This window comes from Hipposideros armiger, unplaced genomic scaffold (assembly GCF_001890085.2).
Source record: "Hipposideros armiger isolate ML-2016 unplaced genomic scaffold, ASM189008v1 scaffold_156, whole genome shotgun sequence".
Classification (NCBI taxonomy): domain Eukaryota; kingdom Metazoa; phylum Chordata; class Mammalia; order Chiroptera; family Hipposideridae; genus Hipposideros; species Hipposideros armiger.
The window spans coordinates 3,409,173-3,432,723 of NW_017731506.1; the positions used below are offsets into that span (position 1 = coordinate 3,409,173).

Below are 23,551 nucleotides of genomic sequence, written 5' to 3' on the forward strand. Positions count from 1 at the left end.
CCACATTGGTACATCTAAATTAGTACATCTAAGGTTGCGAATTCATACAAACTTCAGAAGGAAAAAAATGGAAATATGTATGCCAAAAATAGTATTGATATTTATATCGAGGTGCTGAGATTAGAGTTCTCTGTGTGTGTTTTTCTTGTGTCTTACAAATGTTTGGCACAATGGCCATGTAGACCACATTTTTTAGATAGAAGCATATGGAACACTTACAACTAGACATCAAAATCTGAAATGGTTTGAGCAATATCAAATAATGTAAGGGGAAGATGGTTTCTATTAATTCCATTTCTTGATTTCCTTGGACAACCTTTCCTTAAGAATAGATTTCTGATCTTTTTTATGTGAATTAGTAGTGAGTCCAGTGATCCTTATATTTATTGCGTGTTCCCTCAGTATATCTATAATGATTATTGTGACATAAATTGTTCTTAAATGAACTAGTCAGTGATAAAGAGGTGATGGCCTCTCCCTCAAACTCTAAGTCCCTGGTCCCTTTGCTGCTCCCTCTAAGTCCAGTAAAGGGAGTAAGATAGAGTTTCTCAGGGCAGGGCCTTTCTTCACAGCTTCATGTTTTTCACCCAGCTTGTCTCCCAGGTTTCCTGCATAATTTCTTCATTATTATACCATTGGTATGCTTGTTTTTTGGGGGTTTTTTCTCTCTCTTTCTTTCTTTAACTTTCCTAACACCAACTCTATGTAAAAACGTCCTTGTTTTTTTTTTGCCTGGGTTTCCTCAGAGATCTACTTTAATTTTTATTTTTCCTGGCTGTGCAGTTTTGCTTTCACATTTTCTTAAAATTCTAGGTATAACTAACTTGGACATTTATTACCCCTTATCTACACATATAATTTTGATCTTCTTCTCACAAGATTATTATTAAAGCTTCTTTTTTGTTTAGATTTGTTTGTTTTATTTGTTTTATAATAATAGCCACTCAGTTTTTACATTTTGAATTAGATATCCCTACTGAGAATTAAATAATTAAAATTTTAAAGTCTAACTCAGATGACTGGCAAGTTTTTAAATTTAGCTATCTGAATGAAACAAAATTAATTCTATTATTAGAAACAACTGATCTTAGGATGGGAAGGGAACTTACAGATCATCTGACGCAGCAGTTCTCCAGCTTGGTTTACACTGGAATCATGTGAGGAGCCCCGCGGTAAGCCAATTGCACCAGAACCTGGGCAGGGGGAAGGGCCTCCAGGCACCATTACTTGTTAAAGATCACCCCAATAAACTTTAATAAAAAAAAATAGTTAAAAAAATAATCATTGCAATTCTATTTTGCAGCTTGAGTTAAAAACCACTGATCTATTCTAAGATCCTACTTTTTAGAGATGAGGAAGCTAAGGCCCAAAGAGAGAAAAATGGCGAGGTAGAAAATTCAAGCCTCCTGACTTTAAACCTAGTGAGTTTTCCATACCTGCATTGTTCTCAGTCATTGCAGTTGTGAGAATTCTCTCTGGAGCATTCATAATGATTTGATGAAGCCCTAGGTTCTACTTACAACCTAATAAAGCAGAATCTGCTCACTCCTTAGGAAGTCCAGATGAACACCAAAGTTGAGAACCATTGCAATTTACCCTGAGTAATGATTTTTATCATAAGAAAAGAATATAATCAATATTTCTCTCCTCCATCTTTTCAAATTGATTATTCTATTTTTGTTAGCTTATACACAGATAGGTATAGATTTTTTTTTTAGTGTACTATGATCCTATTTGGGGGGACATTCTCTCCACAGCAATAATTCATTACGACCATAAGTCTCCTTTCCTTTGTTTTTCTTCATTCTTTTTTAATCCTAAATTCTCATTTATATTCTCATTTATAATCATCTAAATTCTCAAGATGTTGAGATGAGGCAATAAGTAAATATTAAAATTGAATAGGAAAAATATGATGCATTATGATTAAAACTAGAATGTCTAAATACCTACCAAGAATTTGGCAGATATAATTGTTAGTCTAGGAAAATATAATTTAATTAATAGTTCATTAATAGTTTAATTAGTTTTAGGAAAAAACACATTCATTGAAAAAATTTCAATTTATGAGGCACTATACTAATAAGCAATTTATATGCACTATCTCATATAATCTTAGCAATAACCCTATGAGGTAATCATTATAATTATCTCCACTTTAACAAAAAACTGAGGCATAGAGAGATTAAGTAACTCGGCCAAGGTCACATAGTTAGTAATTATTTAAGAATTTATAAATTGGAATGATTCACAAAGATATTTGTCTGTGTCCTTATACAAAGCACTAAATATATATAAGTAGTTCTAGAAGTCAATGATATTAGGTATAAAGAAGACCAACTGAGAAAGTACTGGGCTACTTTCAAAACCTGTATTTTATATTAATTCAATATATCAAGGCTTCTGGCTGTCCTGGTGATTTTCTGGATATTTTCATTTCAAAATTTGACACAAGAAAATACTAATGACCTGAATAGACCAATATTATGAAAAAATTATCAAGAAATTACCTCTAGTATATTTTAGGCTCAAGTGAGTCTGCAAGTACATAATTTCAAACATCAAAGAATGGATTATTTCTGATTAAAACTATTATAAAAATATGGAAAGCTATTCAACTTATTTTATAAAGCTAGCAAAATCCCAGTGCCAAAACTTGACAGAAATAGTACACAAAAGACCATTGACATTTATAAATATAAAATCTCAGTAAAATATTAGTACACTGTCTTAGTAGTAATTAATTGACTCATGAACTATAAGCAGAGTGTATCAGGGAAATAGGAGATTATTTCATATCAGAAAATCTATATATAAAATTTATTGTATAGTAGGTCCAATAAGAAAATTCCTATGAAAATTTTAATAAAGAATTTTAAATAAATAGCCATTATTGTTTTAAATGGAAGTTCTGTTTTTAAAAAATCCTCAGAGAACTACAAAAAGAAGAATACAACTAGTAGCTACCTATCTTTAAATTAAATGGTGATAGAAGATTACCAATAAATAGACAATGTCAAACTTAAAAGTGTAACATACCCCATTTACATAAAACTAAAACCAGATTACTGTCACCATAATTTAACACTATTCCCTTATTTTTCTAGCAAATCCATTAAGTATCAAAGAAACCAAGCTTACCATTTCTACACTTTGTGTTAGACTTTGGAATAATTTACAAGTGAATGGTCAACTGAAGGTTTGGGTGAGCATATTCAGTTTCTATTAACAAATATTTACAACAAGTGAAAAAAGGACAATTTTCTTTAATATGAATGTTTAATAAGCTTTGAAGTCATCCAAGCTTCCCAGCTAAATATTACATTCCTGGGAAATTAACTTAAAAACTTTGTAGTTGAACTACTGATTATCACTGAGATCATCTTTCTCAATTTAAATAAACATCAAAGACAAAAGAATTATGATAGTAAGAAAAAGAACATATATATAAATGTAAATAAGAGAAAATCTCCCAGATAGTCTTGTAAAACAATAATAATAGATGGAGTCACTTTAAAATGGAGCTGGAGCTGCCACCCCAGAGGAACTGCTCCCTACATGTCTTACGCCTCAAAACTTGGGAATGTTAAAACAGGACAAAACGACGTTTGAGCTGTGCCTAAAACAACATTGTGTCCCAAAGAACTGTTTGCAAAGATAACAAGACAGCAGACATTATGGCTACCAGTCTGATGACTACCAGACTGAAAATTAAAAACCCTGTTTAGAATTAGAATCACTGTGTTAGCTTTTCTGCACCAATAGAAATGCCTTCCTTCTATCCATGTAATTGTCCCCCTTCCCTTTCTCATAAATACGTATTTCCTTTGTCTCCTAATCAGAACATTATTTGGGCTTCTGCCTGAATCAATGCTTCTCAAATAGCTATTCTTTTTCATCTCAAATAAATGCTTATTGCCTCTCACTTTGAAAAAATGCCTTTTATTTTTAGACTAACAGTCTCCAACAAAACAATTTCTTCTTTGTACCTCCATGGTATGTAGAAAATAAATATTCTCTCTTCTTTATCTTAAGACAATTTAACAATGTTTACAGTCTCTAACTATTTACTGGCCACAAATACAATTGTAATTTTGGCATTTCTATAACATGGGTCAGTAACAGACATTACCTTCCTGATTTCTAAAGGCACACACTACAATACAAAATAATAGTGTTGAAAATTTATGTTTTGTTTTATTTTGTTTTGGGCATCAAAATTATGCTCAGAGACTGATTTTATCTTTGCAGCAATTTATTTAACAAAGACTCACTATAGCAGGAGTTTCACAAGTCAAGAGCATACAAAATAATCTCTCTAAATAATCCAGGTAAAAAAAAATAACATACTCCAAACAAATAACAGATTAATCACACTTGTTCCAGGCAAGGGGAGATGAAAGAAATCAAGTCCAAATTCAGTTTAAGGTGTACCTTTTATATGAGCTTGGTTTCTTGGGAGAGTCAGCTTAATGTACCAGGAGCTGACTTCAGAAGCCATTGCAAAAACGAAAGTCCTCTGTCGCTAGAGCACGTTTCTAGGGGACAAAGGTGCTGGTGTGGGTGGTCATGGCAGGATGCCCTGAGGGTTTTCACTCCAGAAACCAGTGCTCAGCTTGCACCACTGACGCACCAAGGCAGAAACAGATGTCGCTTCTCTTCCTGAGACTGTGTGTGGTTTAACACCATGGCTGACCAAAGAGTCGCCTTGGCCACAGCAGGAGCAAGTGTCTCAAGATCTTCAGAGAACTGCGTTAGTTAGCAAAGCGTGCCTTACCCAACTGTCAAATAGTCCTCACAAATTTTTAGTATTTAGAGTCTAAATGTCCCCTTGCCATAATTGCTTCTCCACATGTTCTTATTGGTAAGCCCCCATGGAACCCCTTAGCAGCTGAGCTGCTGAGTGCTTATCAACAACAGCATTATCTGTTGCTGTAGATAATGACCTCCTGACACAACTTCATTTTTATATCAAAACAACTTCTAAAACCAACTTTTTTTGTCTTTGTCATAAACAAGGAATTAAAACAACTTCACTTAAGTGACCAATAAGTGGGTTTGAAATCACATTAAACCAATATACAACATACACACACATGCACGACACACACGACAAACACATGTGCACTTACACAGTGGAAAGTTCTCGAATTTAGTTGTCTGACCTCATATATATTTGTTTATAAATATAAATATAAATGTAAATGTAAATATAAATATATATCCCAAGACAATCAACAGAAAAATTCTAAGGATCAATAACAATAAATATGAAGTTTCAGTAATATGACCATAAATAAGACAGATAAGCAAAAATCAAGATTTCCTAATGTCAAATGACAATTGTAGGATATGAGTACAGTCTGTGAAACTAAAACCAAAATTAACTATACATAAGCATTGAACTCGAGTTGATAAAATTGTTTCCTACAAGAGTACAGGTTAACAATTTCTTTTGGGGGGAAAGGGGCTGTTCAAATACAACATTTTATTAACATGGTAGTTGTCTTTGTTGTAATTCTTATACTTCTCTACATGTATACTGAAATTGAACAGTTAAGTAAATGGACAGCAGATGGTGGGAGCAGCAGGGTTTCTCACTGAGAGTTCACAGATAAGCAAGAGCTGGAAGTTTGAATGAACATGTGGTAATGGATCAGAATTGGCAACATCAGTATAAATTTTTGTTCAGCTTAATATGAATATAGATGGTTATCTAGAGACATATGTATAGAAATGTATATATACACAAGTTAGTATAACACATATTCCTTGGTTTGTCAGCCAGTAGAAGGTACCCTAGAGATGATCTCATCAAAATGGCAATTGGTCTCTGTACCCGTCCTTCTAAAAAACCCATAATTCTAGTCTAATCACAAGAAAACTATAAAATGAATTCCAGTTGGGGGACATTCTACAAAACACTTGACCAGTATTCCTCAAAACATTCAAGGTCATAAAAAAAAAAACCAATGGGCCGACCGAGTGGCGCGATGGTTGGGAACTGGCTTGGGACGCCAGAGGGCCCCGGTTCGGATCCCACATATGAGGGCCAGTGACACTGCCCTCCACAGCTAAGATGCTGAACAACAGCTCAACCTGGAGCTGGGCTGCCGTGAGTCACCGGCGACGATGTAGGCTGCAGCCCCTGTGACAGTGGGTTGCCATGGGCTACCGTGTGTAGCCAGCAGCCAGCGTGAGCGGCCAGCAGCCGCAGTGAGCGGCCGTCCAGAAGCCGGCGACTGATCTGCCTCACCCGGGAAGAGCGCAATGATGGTGCCAACTTGGGCCAGTGAAGCAATGTCCTCCACAACTAGATTTGAAAAACAAAACGACAGCAACTTGTCTGTTCCCCTTCCCCCAATTCCCCAGCACTGTTCCCATCCCCCAATTCCCCAATTAAAAAAAAAAAATCTTTAAACAAAAAAAAACTCTGAGAAACTCTCACAGCCAAGAGGAGCCAAAGGGCAGATGATTCCAAAATGTAGCATGATGTCCTAGATGGGATCCTGAAACAGAAAAAGGACGTTAGGTAAAAATAAGGGAAATCTGAATAAAATATGGACCCTTGTTAACAGTAATGTATTAATACTGGCTTCTTAATTGTAACAAATGTATCATAATAATGTAAGATATTAATAATGGGAAACTGGAGTGCCTCGCCAGTTTTTAATAAAAGGAACTTTCTATACTATCTTCACAATTTTTCCATAAATCAAAAACCATTCTGAAAAATAAAGATATTTTTTACAAGAGACAATTGTAGGCAGTTAAAATATAAAACTAAAAAAAGTTCCCTTTCATAATAGGAACATAAAATACCTAGGATTAACCCTAATCAGAAGTGAGCAAGTCCTATTTGAAGAAAAGAAATAAAACTTCCCTGGGTGATATGAAAGATTTTGATAACTGCGTAGCATAAGTATTTGTAGAAAAACTGAGAATAGTAAACATGTTGTTTCCTTCCAAACTACAGTAGATCTCCTTGTCTATGGGGGATACTTTCTAAGACCCCCAGTGGCTGGTTGAAATCATGGACAGTACCAAACCCTATACATATATACATACTATGTTTTTTCCTATACATGCATACCTGTGGTAAAGTTTAATTTATAAATTAAGCCCAGTAAGAGATTAACAATAATGAAATACAACAATTATAACAATGCACTGCAATAAAACTTTCTCTCTCTCCCCCCACGCCCCCCGCATAACCAATGTGATAACAGAGATGGCTACTAAGTGACTAGAGGACAGGTAGCACATACAGAGTGGATATGCTGGACAAAGGGATGATTCACATCCCAGGTGGGTTGGAGCAGGACAGCATGAGGTTTCATCACACTACTCAGAACAGCACACAATTTAAAACTTATAAACTGTTTGTTTCTAGAATTTTCTATTTAATACTTTCAAACAGCAGTTGATCTCAGGTAACTGAAACCACAGAAAGCGAAGCCATGGATAAGGGTGGGACTACTACAGCATATAATGTTAGTGGAAACCTAAATGGCGCTTATTCACTACTTATAAAAATGTAAAATGGTACAACTACTATGGCAGTTTCTTAAAAGTTAAATATACACCTACCTTTGGACCTAGCCCTTTTTCTCCTCCCCAAAAGAAATGAAAACATATGTTCACACAAATATTTGTATTTGAATGTTCTTAGTAGCTTTATGTGTAATAACCAAAACCCGAGGGGAAAAAACATGAATGTTCATCAATAAACCAGTGGATAAACAAAATGTAGTTATGTCCATACTAATGGAATAACACAAAACAACAACAGAAAAAGAGGAATAATTATTAATACATGTAACAATGTCATTGAATCCAAAAAAAATCATTATGCTGAGTGAAAGAAGTCAGATACAGTGTATGATTCCACATGAATAAAATTCTAGAAAATGTGAACCAATCTATAGTGACAGAAAACAGATCAGTGTTTGCTTGGGGCCAAGGGCAGAAAAATGGTTGCATGCAAGTTGGCTCAGGGAAACGTTTAGGGGCGATAGAAATGTTCCATATATTGATTATAGTGGAAGTTTCATGGGGTTATACAAATACAAATGACCAATTCTTATCAAACTGTCTACTTTAAATGAATGGATGCAGTAATTATATATAAACTATGTATGCCTCAATAAAGTATTTTAAAAACTTAAATCGAGTATGGGCCAGATTTAGCAAAATATTTTTTTCTTATAAATATATGACAAGAGGAAAGAAGACATTTGTAATAAAAGGCAATAAGTGGATCCTTTCAAATAAAAAACAAATCCAGATTTAGTAAGGATATATTTTATTGAAAAGGTAATTGCAAGGAGGAAAAAGGTTTACTGCAATAGCGAGAACTTCTACCATAAGATCTGCAAGCTTCTCCTTTATAGAAGGAATGAACAGGCTAGTAAGAACCCAGTGTGGAGTAGTGGAGAAAGAGCATGGAATTGGAGCATTTTTTAATCCTGAGGCCGGCCTGTTCTCTGGAGAGGCTGTTAGAGATTGTATGCTGGCTCAGGTTGAGAACGGGTCAAGGTTCAGCAGCCTGCAGGAAGGAAAGAATCTAAAACAAATGTTGATTAACAAGCATTTGTTCCCCTTGATCAAGACAAAATCCTTCAGTTGATCATTCATGAATGCGAATTTGGGGATCTGCCTGTGACCTCGTTATAGGTAAATAAGGTAAATTAAAAAAACCCTATAACATCCTTGAGTCTTATATAATATGATGACATATATGGGAACAAGTGCTTCTTTGTTGCAAGCCATGTCTGGAACACAAAGGATGGAAATTTTATCAACCTTTGCTCTTTTCCAGGAGCACAGGCTCAGGTAAATTCAACACTGTCACTCTTTTCTAGACAAGGCAGCTATATTGTACAATTCCAGAGGGGCATTTTATTCTGCTCCTAGAGAGTAATGCATGTGAATCAATGGTAATTAAGACCAATTAATGGAACAAAATAGATAACTCTTGAACTCTTATAACTCTTACAGCATATAGAAAAACCTAAAACATGAAAAAATAATATAATACCAACCCATGGGGAAATCACACATTTTTCAAAGGATGATGTTAAGACTGGATCTTTGGATAAAAAGCAGATTAGAGCTGCACATAATATCAAAAACTAAAATAGATAGCAAACAAAAAGTTGAATTTAAAAATTATATCATCTTTAATAAACTGATAGAAAATATAGTTTAATATTTAGCTGATACATGAGGAATGTCTTTATAGCATAAGGGCAATGCAACAAAAGCATAAATTAAAAATTTATGGTTATATAAAACTATAAAGTATTTGCATGTCAAAAGCAACATAATAAAATTTTAAAACACCTAATAAAATCCACCACTCCCCTTTCACCCATAAGGAAGCATCATTTGCCTTGACTTGTAAGTGATTATTGACATGGGAGAAGAAAGGATTCGGAGGGATTATATCATGAAACCATTGAGTGCAGACCTAATAATCAGCCAATGTGCATAGATACAGCCACATCCATTATTAAAATGCTGGGTTATAACATCTGCTTCCTGGAGCTGCACCTTTCCTATTCTTGATCTAGCAAACAAAGAGGTACACGTGGCACAGGAGGAGGCTTCCAGGAACCTGAACCAGCCCTGTTATTTGCATTCATTCTGATTAGACAATTGGGTTCTATGTGGTACTGATTATTAAACACTTTTGAGTATCATCCTCCTTGATTGTATAGATATCATCCCAGAGCATTTTTAGTACCAGGAAGAAGAACCATCTTGTCGTTCCTTCCCTTCCTTCCTCCTTCCTCTGCTGTCAAAGAGCCACGTTAAATAAGTTCATTTCTACAATTGCCTGGAAGGATGACAGAGAAAATTATTAACTGAAATTTTCAACATAAGGAGAATGAGGTAGTACCCAAGAAAGTTATTACCTGTCATGCAAAATAAAACACCTGTAAATGGGGGTGAGATGTAAGAAAGAGAGGGAGAAAAGCAAAGTTCAAAGAAGATGGATGGGGGGGGGGAGGCCCACCGACAAGCTCAGTTGGTTAGAGCACAGTGCTCATAACACCAAGGTTGCCGGTTCGATTCCCACATGGGCCACTGAGTTGTTCCCTCCACAACTAGATTGAAACAACTCCTTGACTTGGAGCTGATGGGTCCTGGAAAAACACACTGTTCCCCAATTTAAATAATAATAATAATAATAAAAATAATAATAATAATAGAAGAAGAAGAAGATGGATGGGGAGGCCCTACCAAGAGATGATAGACTTCCATCTGTCTATGGGAACCGCACTACCCCAATAGGGATTTCAAAGCTGACACCTATGGTCTAGGCTTATGGATTTCATTCCATACATTATCTATCTAAGGAGATAAAAATCTTAATCTTGAAATTTTAGAGGAACAAACACCTCCTTTCTGACAGCTTTGAGCCCCAGAGAGCATCTTGGTCTAACAAATCAAATTGGCAATTCTTCATTTGAGCTAACAACTAAAAGTTCTAGCTCTCCTTTTAAATTGTTCTGTTTTGAATCTAAGTAGTATATCGAGGGAAATACCTACTTTGCTTAAAAGCATTCTAGCAGTTATCTTTTGCTCTTCGTACTTAAATATCCCTGAAGGAAAATGCTGCAAATGTAAATTTTAAGTAACTTTCAGTTTTGAAAGTTGAAGTTCCACAATCAGTATATTGTGTCAAACTCCTTGAGCAGAGAGAGGACAGGTTTTGCTCATCTGCTTCCGCCACAGCAACAACCCTGCATGTGAGTTCCTATAGTAACTTGCAAGGACCTTGAGCTCAAAAACTGTGCCTTTCATCACCCTATCCTTGACACAATGAACCCAGCTATTAACAAGGAGCCTCAAAATGGCGCTAGAATTCAGCTTGATACAAAAATACGGAAGCAGAAACCACTGTCATGAATTATGGAGGTCTAGAACCACTGGGCTCCTCAGAGATAATCTTCTATAATCTATTCATTACATGGCTAAGGAAACTGAAGACCAGACATTTTACGTTACTAATGAAAGACCTGATAGAAAGATAGTGCTAGAGAGAACCAAGTTCCCGTTTTCTTTCATGTATTTTCTTAAAGGTACCACATAAATAATTAGGAGAAGTAAGGCTGCAATAGTGCCATCTATGGGCCAATTATTCCATGCTAGGCAGTACTTATGCTTCTTCTGTAGACTTAAGGCAGTTAAAATTGAATATCTTTTATTTAGACAATTGGAGAGATTTAAATAAGATTTTAGGTTAGATAACAGCATTAAACCAATGTTAATTTTCTTGTTTTAAAAATTGTATGTGGTTGTATAAGAAAATATCCTTGTAATGGAGAATAATACGCTGAAGTATTTAGGGGTAATGAGGCATCATGTCTGCAGCTTACTTTTAGATGGTTCCAAAAAAACAGTGTGAGTGTGTGCGTGCATTGCGGGGGGGGGGAGAAAGAGAGGGAGAGAGAGAGATAGCTCGGATTGGAATGAGAACAGGATGAAAAGAAATGCACCAGATTAAGGATGTGTTTTAAAAGTGAAGTCAAAAGATTGGCTGATAATTTAGATATACAGGCTAATGGAAAACTCACAGGTTTTTGGTTGGAGTAATCAAGTGATATTGGTGTCATCAATTGAGATAGAGAAGGCTGGGGTGATGAACATGTCTGGAAAAACGGGGTATCAAGGACCAACATTGAAATTATGTAGAAGTATTAAGTATTCAGCTGGATATAAGAATCTGGATTATTGAGGAGAGGACAGGAATGGACATGAAGATTTGAAATTAATGCTGATATTAAATATGTTTTTGATTACAAAAAAAACCAACAGAGATTTGACTATACCCTAGAAATACCTGGGGATTACCTGATTTTAGAAGGAGCAGCAAATAAAATGAACCATCACTGTGCTATATGTAGCTTTTACTACAGCCAACTCATGAGATCTTTTCAAATCTGTGTGATTATATTGTAGACTTCCAAGAGGTCTGGAACATGAAGGTGACCACTGGTGCTTCTGTATCTGTTTTCAGTTTATTGTTTTTGGGAATAGAACTGGTGGTGAAAGGAATGAAGAACATATGAACAGGAGAAATTGGATATTTCTCAAAACAAATATAAATCATTGAAATAGCATATATGTATATATGTGATTTAACAGAAATAGAATTCTAAAATAAATATCCTTTCAATTTCATTATAATACTAACCTCAAAATTCCTGTGAAGATGAACAGGATGTAGCCTTGCCACTGACAAACCCTTTTGAATATGTCAAATACGCACCATTTTACTGAATTCCATTCTGAAGCAGATGAAACTATAGCAAAGCCCTGATGTTATTTCTGAAATTAAAACTTACATTTACATAGCACTTTACAATTTATGAAGTCTTTTTACCAACATTATTTCATTTTGCTCTTCCTTACAGCCACATGGTAAATAAGATGTATATTATTATCATCTCTATTTGACAGGTAAGGAAAAATGACAGCCTCCAGAAAAGAAGTGGCTTGTTTAAATTAACATGACAAGTGACAAGTAACAATTAAATGACAAGACTATGCTTAAAAGCTAGGTCTTCTATCTCTGGGGCTACTGCTCTTTCTGTGACACCATAAAGCTTCTTTCATTTTTTTCCACACTGTTAGGTGGGCATTTATTAAGAGTTTCCCCAATTTCATAATATACAAAATTGAGACTACTTAGAGTGAAATGAATGACTTGACATCATGAAATTACGTATATCAGAAAGAGCTATGGATAGAATTTATATTTCCTGAGTTGCTATTTCTTAAGTAATCCATTAAACATCCACTGATGATTGAGCTAGAGATGTTTACCACTGCAAATGATTGTTTCTACTATATAAATACCTTGAGCTAAATCCAGGAGCACAATGCGCTTGCTATTAATTCTCTTGTGAATGCTTATAACTTAATCTCTTACTTCCTTTATTTTAAGTTTCCAAAGAGATAATGGTCATATTATATAAGCAACATGCATGTTTTTAAACCTGTTTTGCAGAAGGAAGTTGAAAAATCACAAAATTGCTGAAGCAGATGTGACTACTGCCAAAAAAAAAGAGGAAGTTTAAAGAAAAACTAAATATACAAATAATGTCAGAATATCAGATGTTAGAATGCTTGAGTGGACGCACTGTGGAGTCACACATGGGAAATCTTACATTTTACATTTTGGAGACATGTTATACACAAAGCCCCTATTCAGTGAAAATGCCACTATATGGGTATATGATGTGTGATTTATTTTGTTTATTTTAGTAGAGGTATAAGTGCAGTTTAAGACTAGCCCAGAGAATTGCAAGTTGAAATTTTCTCCACTGAGTAGAATGTTTCTCTTCTAAACTATATATATATATTTTTTTTTTAAAGCATTTGTTCTTGCATTTGAATAACAATTTTTGTATACAAACTCCAGGATTAGAATTCAATATGGTAACATATCAGTTGACAACAATTAATTTTGACCCAAGGCGTATAGTTATAGTCCCAACTGACTTGTTACTTGCCCTGGAAATTCTCTTAACTAAAAATGTGTTCAGTGGCCCACAACTATTGTATAAAACAGATCATTAGTTAAAGACCAAAAAGATTCATACTCTTCTATACATATATTTAGCCAAACCAAGATTATTCTAAGCCAATACAATCCGTGGTGTGAAAGAGCAGCGGTATGTATAATCCCAAATAGTTCATAATCTCCAAAAAGAAATTTAGGACATGCATTTTAGTAAAATGTGAATATTTAACAACTTGAGTTCACAGTTCCTAAAAGAGATTGTTATATTATGAATACTGAAGCTCTAACGAGACGAGAGCTAGATTTTATATTTCGGTTCCTGACTACAATATTTTCAAACCAGAAATCATTATAAATTATCTGAAATCGTCTGCGATCAGTCCTGCTCTAGATAATTCATGAAGCCTGGTCAGCCTCATTTCCAGCTCTTACCCCAGTTTCCTGTGCCCAGATCCCCAAGTCCTCTTTCCAAAGACAGAAGCTCTTGATTCACAGCCTGATCCTAAGCTTTAAAAACAGTGCTGCCTTCTCTTCAGTAAGACAGTTCAAAAGGTTTTTTTCATTACGGTTTTCTGAATTTTCTAAGTTCTCTATAATAAGCAATCATTAAAATCAGTGTTTAAGAAGCAATAAAAATATTTTTAAGGGATTTAAGAATTATTTGGGGCTGGCCGAGTGGCGCTTTGGTTAAGAGCTGGCTTGGGACACCAGAGGGCCCTGGTTCAGATCCCACATAAGAGGGCCAGTGACACTGCCCTCCACAGCTAAGATGCTGAACAACAGCTCAACCTGGAGCTGGGCTGCCATGAGTTGCCGGCGACGGCGTAGGCTGCAGCCCCTGCTGCAGTGGGTTGCCATGGGCTACTGTGTGTAGCCAGCAGCCAGCGTGAGCGGCCAGCAGCCGCAGTGAGCGGCCGTCCAGAAGCCGGCGACTGATCTGCCTCACCCGGGAAGAGCGCAATAATACCAACATGGGCCAGTGAAGCGACATCCTCCACAACTAGACTGAAGAACAAAACGACAGCAACTTGTCTGTTCCCCTTCCCCGATTCCCCAACGCTGTTCAGCCCCCAATTCCCCAATAAAATCTTTAAAAAAAAAAGAATTATTTGTTCAACTTGCAAGTGATTCATTAACAAGTGATACCGAGTCTTGCCATTTGTTGCATCCTAGCTCAGATTCCCAGCCGTAATCATCACCTTCATACCCTCAGACTTCCTGGTTGGGAACTCTGTCTTATTCTCTCTATGGTCACAAAGGCCTTGGAGCCTTTCACTGAGCCTGCTTCTTGCCACTCTCATCCCTGGAACTGGGGCCCTGTTAACTGTTGGCTCACTTCCCTCATATTGCATGCCCTTTCTCTGGCTCACCACTAATTTCTGTTGCCGAATTCACCAGAACCCAAGTTCTGTAAGTGCTGGGGAGGTTACAAACTGATGGCCCATAGGGCATATGTGACCCACTAACATAGCTAGTTTGGCATAGTCAGTATTTGAAATTTTAAAATATGAATATCTGTGGGCCAAAAATATGTTCTCCGGTTTGCCACAGTCTCTAGCCCTGCCTGTTTTACTACACCTGCCCCTGTATAACTTTGCTTATCTGCCTGGGGCTTGAAACCATTTGAGTTAGACCCCTAGAGAGAAAGCCCCTTCACCATCCTAACAAAGCCCTTATCATCATCTCAACTGGATTATGCTTACCTAGTACCTCAAGAGAATGTCTAATTCCAAGTCTCAATTTCCCCTAGACCTTCCGGCTCCACTGATGTCAGCAAGCCCAGTGTGTGAAATGACAATACCATCTCAGACGCTGAAACAGTGCGGGGAGGGGCAATATTTGCATTCTGTGCTAGAATTACTGACTTATTTACTACACCCCTCCAAATGACAGCTGCACTCTGAAGAAATATAAAAAGAAACACAGCAGACAAGGGAAGTACAGAATAGCCCAGATACTAATGAAGATGAAAATCTGATGGCTACTGATGTGAGAGTTAACGGGACATTTTGACGAGTTAAAAGTGAGCATTACAAAGATGGGTGTTCATTGTCCAACCTCTCCATGTAGTAGGGTCCGGGTCTCCCCAGGAAGGGCACCCAGCTCTATGCCCACCTCAACTAAGGATTCATTCCTGTGTTCCATGCAGTATATTAGGAATTTGTGCAATTGTAGTTTGGGGAATATTTGGAGGGTGAAAAAGTCAGAATAGGTGGAACAAAGAAGGAGAAGTCAGAATGGCATGAGAAGCAAGAAAGCAAGAATGAGTGGAAGTAAGGAGGAAGGGGGAAAGGAATGTGGGGAAGCAGGAAGGCAAATTAATAATTTATTGAGCATGTACTAGGTACCAACATGTACTCAATCCTTTTATAGATATCATCTCATTTAGTACTCCTACCCTCTCTTAAGTTCAGAGAACTAAGGATTTACTCAAGGTCACAGGGGCAAAAAGCAACAAAGTTGGAATATAAAGCCAAATCTGTGACTCAAAAGTCCATGCACTTTTCATGATACCACAACGTGCTCCAAGGTGATTTATTTTAATCTGTGCAGCAAAAGTGAACATGAAAGCTAACTCAGTGCTTCATGCATGTGTTGAATGAATAAACTTAACTTTCAAAACAATCCTGTGAGATAAGTACTGTTTTTTCATTTTTCACAGGTAAGGAAACTAAGGGTCAAAGAACTTAGATATCACACTGAAAGCCAAAGGCTTTTGCAAACATCAGCATTATCACTTGGTGTATGCCACAGGCAGAAGGGTCCCCATTCTCTGCACAGCTTGCAAAGAGGTGAGCTAGGTGGAGCCAGGGTGGAGCTGGATGCATAATAGGGCTGCATCAAGACAGGGATCCCACACTCTGTTGCTGTCCCTTTTACAGGGCAAGATGAGAGCGGACTTATAAGTAGGAGCACAATGTCTGGGCTTGGACACTAAACCGTCTGGGCTTAGGTGCCAGTTGTCTGTAAACACGAGTTGTTAGCTCCTGTGGGAAGTTGGTTAGGGTGCAGCTTTTCCCAATGGGGAGAAAGAAAACCACTGGGGCCACACATTGGTTCAGACGCAGCCCCTTCCACTGGTGACAGAAAAGGGGTCCCCTGCCCGAACTGGCTCATCCAGACACAACCCAAAGAGAACTTCTAGGGTCATTTATCAGACAATTCACCTTCTCTTTATTCATTCACTAAAAATAGTGGCAGAGCTGGGACTGAAATCCAGGTCTTTTGATTTCAGAACCTAGTTTGGAAAGCTAGCTCTTGTTGAATGAAGACAACAGCCAAATCCAATGGCTATGGTAAACTCAGGGTTGTTTTGCATGACTTATTTGGGATTTTAGGTGTTGAAATGGCAGGTGATAGTCAAATAGGTAAATAGCACTATCCTGGTTCCAGGTAATGGATCTACTCATTTCACCCCAGACACAGCTAAAGACTTGAGGAGCAAGATGTCTGCAACTCGGAGAGGAAGGGTACCTCAGAGCCTGACAAAGGGAGTCATAGGAAACCTTTCCATTAAAGGACAGCTTCACAAATAACTGTACTCTCTGTTCTTCACCAAAACATCTCTTTATGAAGAAATATTCTGTACAAAGAAATACAGAAGATCAAACGGCATTTCCACTTTAAGAAGCTTGGGTCTTTCCTACTAATTTACAATGTCATTTGTGTTTCTAAAATGAAGTAGACTATATGTAAGGAGTCTTACTGTGAATACTTTTGTAAATACCCCATGATTTTTAACACTTTCCAACTTTTTTAAACATGAATGTTTTATTTGAAATCAGGATAAACGGAAAGATGTTCTTTTTTTTTTCTTTTTGCCTTTGGATTTTTATCTTTTATTCTGTAATAATATTTCTCTTTTTTTTAAGTTTATTAGGATGACAATGGTTAGTAAAGTTACATAGGTTTCAGGTGTACAATTCTGCCATACATCATGTATATATCACACTGTGTTTTCACCACCCAGAGCCAGTTCTCCTTCCATCATCATATATTTGATCCCTTTTACCCTCATCTATGACCCTCCTACTCCCTTACCCTCTGGTAACTACTATTGTCTGTGTCTATGAGTTTTTGTTTCTTTGTTTGTCTTGTTCCTTAGTTGCTATCAGTTTTATATCCCACATATCAGTGAAATCATATGGTTTTCGACTTTTTTGTGTTACTTATTTTGCTTAGCATAATAATCTCATGTGGCTGCAAATGGCACTATTTCATCTTTTCTTGTGGCAGAATAGTATTCTATTGTGTATATATTCCACATCTTCTTTATTCAATCATCTATCAAAGGACACTTTGGTTGTTTCCATGTCTTGACCACAGTAAATAAAGCTGCAATGAACACTGGAGCACGTATTTCTTTATGGATAAATGTTTTCAAATTTTGGGGGTAAATATACAGGAGAGGGATTGCTGGGTCATATGGTAATTCTATTATTAATTTTTTGAGGACCGTTTTTGAGGACTGCCTTCCATAGCAGCTGTACCAGTCTGCATTCCCACCAACAGTGTATGAGGGATCCTTTTTCTCCACAGCCTCTCCATATGAAAAGATGCTCAACATCACTAATCATCAGAGAAATGCAAATAAAAACCACAATGAAATATCACCTCACACCAGTTAGAAAGGCTATCATCAACAAGACAACTAATTTTTTAACTATAATTAATTTTAAATACAGTTTTCCTTAAACTGTTTAGTTTTCTCTATTATGTTTTTGTTCTATCTCTATAGTAAATTTAAAGCAAAGACTTGCATTTTTCTTTATTCTTTAAAAGGTTGAGAGATGTTTTGTTATGTCATGCAAAGAACAGGTACTGATATAACAATGCTCCTGTTTTTATTCCTTTCTATCTTAAAACTGAACCAGAGATTACAGGCAAACAATAAGGCTTTTTTTCCTAAATCAAACTTTTTTTCCCCACAAATAACTCATGTGATGAAGTGATATTACCTCCTTTTTGTGTGAGACTAAAATCAGGGCTCCAGTGTTCACTTATTCCTACATTTTATCCTTGGAGGCATGGGCCTGTGAATCAAATGACACATTGCTAATATATATGATTCACAACGATTATTTACAGATAGAACATTTACCCTGTAGATGGGTTTATTTTCTCTGTTTTCCTATGCTTTATTTCCTTCCTTCTTTGCTTTCCTTTCCTTTTTCCCTTCTTTCCTTAGCTGTACAGCCTATAATTTAACTCATAAAGAAACCTAATGTTAATAGTAAAGTTCTATTTTATGATAAAAATGGGAGAGCTGAATGTTAAAATATAAATGTGAGAAAGTAAACTTTTACTGAATTTGTACTATATTTTTATACTACATTTGTGCTATATTTGTACTATATATTTGTACTATATTTCTTCATGCAGCCTACTATATTGGTAATGTAATGTTGTGCCTTGAGCCTGTAAATATTGGTAATTTTTGCAAGACATTTCTTGGTACTTGTGATCAGTGCATAGTTGGGTGGGTGTGTCTTAGATTGGGTTTCCCCAGAAGCATATCCTGAGACAAGGATTTGTGTGCAGATAGTTTACTTGGGAGGTGAATCTCAGGAGCTCTAGCAGAGAATGGGGAAGTAAAATAGGAAAGGGGAAAAAAAAGAAAGGCAAGAAAGTTAGCTTTCATTAAGCAGATTATAGCTGTGTAGCTCTAGCAAGTAGGTAGAATTGGCTTTTGAGTCATCCCATTGAAAGCCAGGGCTCTTCTTCTTGGAGAAAGGAGATATAAATATGGAATTAGGAAGATAAGAAAGACACTGTGACATTTGATTGGAACTATCAGTATTAGTACAAACTTATAACTTGTAAAAAGCATGTGTGTGTGTGTGTGTATACGTACATATGTGTGTACGTATACACACACACACAGAGTGATAGCATTTCTACTGGGAGATTGATGGTTTTTTTGTACATTTGGGTGGACTGGACATTTTAAAGGCAAGAACCGGTGGCCCAAAGCAATGTGAGAAATTCCCCAAGGGGAAACTCAGAGGGAAAGTGTTTTTCTCTTCTTTTTTGGACAATATCTTTTAAAGCTCTTTTCTGCTCTAAACTGGGTATATTTTTGCATTTTTATTTAATAAGGAGGTTGCCTACACAATCACTTTTCCCTTAATCAGTTCAAGAAAGCAGGATAACATTTGCCATAAAATAAGCTTTTCTTCATCTTTATAAAATAAACTTAAGAGACTACAAATGAAAACTCAATACTTGATAAATAAAGAAGGTTGTAGTAGAGTAGCATTAAGTAAAAGACTTTTGTTTACAAAACAGAGTGAGGTCATCTGATTCAAATGGTGGCAGATCAGATCACTCATTATGGGCCTTTTCACCCAGGGTAAATACAACTCTGCAAGAAATATAAGACATCTGATCATAAGCATCAGCAAGCTAACAAGTGAATGAAGAAGTACTGGTCAAGATGTACGCTAAGACAGAACTCCAGAAAATGAACCTGAAATTTGGGAACACTTCTGAATATGTTTATTAGTTCCTGAAGAGGTAGCTAAGAGTCTGAATATATTGATATTCACAAATATATACTTGCTCTCCTTTCCCCTCTTAGCTTCATTAAAGACATAAAATTATATAAAGTAATAATTATAACACTGTATTGTTGGGTTTATGACATTTATAGATGTTCTAGATATACTATATATAACAATAATACCACAAAGGGGGCAGAGGGATAGATCTACATAGGAGTCATGTTTCTATATCTCATTGAAATTAAGTTAGAATAAATCTGAAGCTGATGCTGATAAATTAAGACACATATGGTAAAGCCCTAGAGTAACCACTAAGAAAATAACAACAAAAGTAGTGGGAAAACATTATTAACAAAATTAAAATGATACATTAGAAAACATTTACTTAATGAAATGAAGGCAGTAAGGAAAATAGAGAAAAAAACCCATAAGATATACAGAATACAAACAGTAAAATGGCAGATATAAACCCAACTATATTAGTAATGATATTAAATGTGAATGGACTGAACAATCTAATCAAGGGCAGAGATTGTCCAACTGGATTAAATAAAAGAAGATCCAATTATATGATGACTACAGGAGACACACTTAAATTCAAATACACAAAGAAGATTGACAGTAAAAGGATAGAAGAGGCAAACAGCAACCACAAAAACCTGGAGTGCCTATACTAATATCAGACAGAATAACTTTACAACAACTAAAAATGCAATCTAATGTACCAAGATCATTAAAACATTTTCACCCTGTTCATACTCATCCTCAAAACCCATCCTAGTTCCCTGAAAAATTGTGGAACAAATTCCTTTTGCTTATGGAAATCCTGGCCATTCTTCAAAGTTCAGTTTAAGTTCAAACTCCTCTGTAAAGACTTCCCTGCCCATTCCCAAAGCTTTCTCCCTCACTTCTGAACACCCCAGTCAATATTATTTACACCATTTTTAGTAAAAAGAGTATTTCCCATCCATAAATTAGTATCTAAAAACAAACAAAATTAACTTCCTTTTTTTTTTCTGGTGCTCTGCCCAGATCTCCTCACTTTACTGTTTCCATAGGGGAAGCTTCCTCCCCCTTTCCATAATGCCTTCTACCTTTTGACCCCACAAACCTGTGTGGTCAGTTCATACTACTGTGCCTTAAAGTGACTTCTTTTTGCACATGAGCTGAAAACTATTTCCTTTGGGACATATAACAAGGCCTACTAAGCTTTATAAATACCACACTAGTTGATTCTAAGAGTAGTTCACTACCTCAATTTAAGATAGACTTAATGATAAGTTTATGATTATGTACATGTGGGTTTTATGTTGGGAAGGAAAAATGATCCAATAATGCAGTAGATGCTTTGGTGCATCACCCACATCTCCCCGTCAGGACCAAAGCACTCATTCCCACCAACCCCAAGTGTGTGAGCTATGGAGAGCCCAGAGCTGAGTCCCTCACTGGGAAGTGTTCTCTGCTGAAGAGATGTGCCTTGCCCAAGATTAGATGCTCTTCTCAGGGATGAACAGCTTCCAATGACCTGTCCATGTGGGTACACAAATGCCCAGCCCCCAACCTCAGTTTAGCACAACTCAGAAGAATCATCCCATACCCATAAACTCTGTCAAAGGCCTCTGTTACAGCTACACTGACCAACCCTGCTGACCAACCCTGATCAACCCTGCTCCCCTCACTCTTACCAGTGTTCTTCCCAAGAGCATTCCTGATAAACCTTAAGTGAAAATCTTTGTCTTAGTCTGTTTCCCAAAGAACTGATCTGTAACAAGCAATGCATGCTTGGCATATGTATCAGTTTCCTAGGCCATAACAAAGTACTACAGACTGAGTGCCGGAAACAACAGAAATGCATTGTCTCATAGTTCTGGATCCAGAAATCTGAGACCAAGGTGTCAGCAGAGCCATGCTCGTTCTGAAAACACTATAGAAAGCTCTGTCCCATGTCCCAGGCCTCTATCTTAGCTTCCAGTGGTTCTTTGGATTGTGGCAGCATCATTCCAAAGTTCACCTGGCATTCTCTCTCTCTGTCTCTGTCCAAATTTCCCCTTTTTATGAGGCCACATTGGATTAGGGCCCATCCTATTGACCTCAGCTTAATTTGATCATCTGCAAAAATCCTATTTCCAAATAAGATGGTATTCACAGATACTGAGGGTTAAGACTCAAACATCTTTTAAGGGGAATAGGATTCAACCCTATAGCAACATATTACAAGAATTATGTAAAATAGCCTCATATTAAAAGGGCTTTTAAAAACATAAAACATAAAAATTTACATAGTCCAAACAATCTCATCCTCCTCAGGCTGGGACTAAGAGAGTCATAATCCAACAGCAGTATTTCTCTGATTTTGGCTCTAACAACTTTGCAAGAACTCCAGCTCCTTGAGGTGTCCCCAGGTTGTTTTTGGGGTCACCAGGGGGTGACTCTTTTGCACTCTGTAGACTACTCCCTTATCTTGTATGCACAATAGTATCCATCACTTTTCTGGCTGCTGCTTTAGCTGATTGAGACAATGTAATCTGCCCTTGCTGATACCCAAAGCCCCTGCCACTTTTCTCTTCTGTGTCACCACTGCTAGCAGATAGTGAATCCATCTTTTTGACACTATTAGGCAATTGCCACATAGTTCCCACATATCGCTATTGTGTTTCATTGGTATAATTATCCACATGCCCGTTCTATATGGTCTTAACTCTTTTGCTGCAATGTTTGGATATGTTTTCCTGTGGCTTACACTATCAACAACAAAGATGTTTTGTATGCCATATTGTGTAACATTTTGTAATAAATTTTTTATATCATCAATGCCATTAGAGTCTAATTTATCTATACTTAAATCTAATTGATGCCACTTAGTATGTCTTGAGTATTTTTTTGCTAAAATTCAATATAATGGTAAATTTATTACCATATAACAAAGGTTTAAAATAAAAATAAAGCTGTATCATAAGTGTTATTATATGATGGGACAGTTGCTTCCACTAACACCCATTTCTATTTTTTCCCTTCTTCCTCAGAAATGTCTTGGCTGAGCTTGGACCTTTGCTCTTCTGCATTATATACACATTAGAATTAGCTTGTCAGTTACAAGCAAAAGGTTATATTGAGGTTTTGATTGAAATGTCATTGAATCTATTGACTTTTTCATATATTGAATCTTCCTTCCATGTGAGAAATTACCTTGATGCCATGATAGCCTCTAAGTATACCAGGCAAACTATTCCAGACATCATAGAACAGAAAGGCTTATGGCTAAATTAAAATGCTCAAATAACATGGTTTATTGAATCACTTTAAAACACACAGTGAGAAACAAGGGAAAGAGAGGAGTAGGTAGCACACTTGGAATAGGGTCCAAGCTGGGTGGAAGGCCCACAGTACCTGGCTCCTGTTCTCTCTCCACCAAATGAGCTTTCCCACTGGTGGTGTGGTTACCAGGACCAGACTTGTGGTTTGAGCAAAGCAGCCCAGACAGAAGGTGCCCTAAACCAATGATACATAATTG

General features: G+C 36.6%; 1 long non-coding RNA gene across 2 annotated transcripts in view; it reads right to left on the reverse strand.

Annotated features, from left to right (window-relative positions):
• Window positions 1–6,441: 6,441 nt before the first annotated feature.
• LOC109387397 (uncharacterized) overlaps window positions 6,442–23,551 on the reverse strand; it is a 43,987-nt gene continuing 26,877 nt past the window's right edge. For both annotated transcript variants that reach the window (XR_002124980.1, XR_002124979.1), the window contains exon 3: window positions 6,442–6,509. This is a non-coding gene — a long non-coding RNA (uncharacterized LOC109387397). The remainder of the gene's footprint in view (window positions 6,510–23,551) is intronic.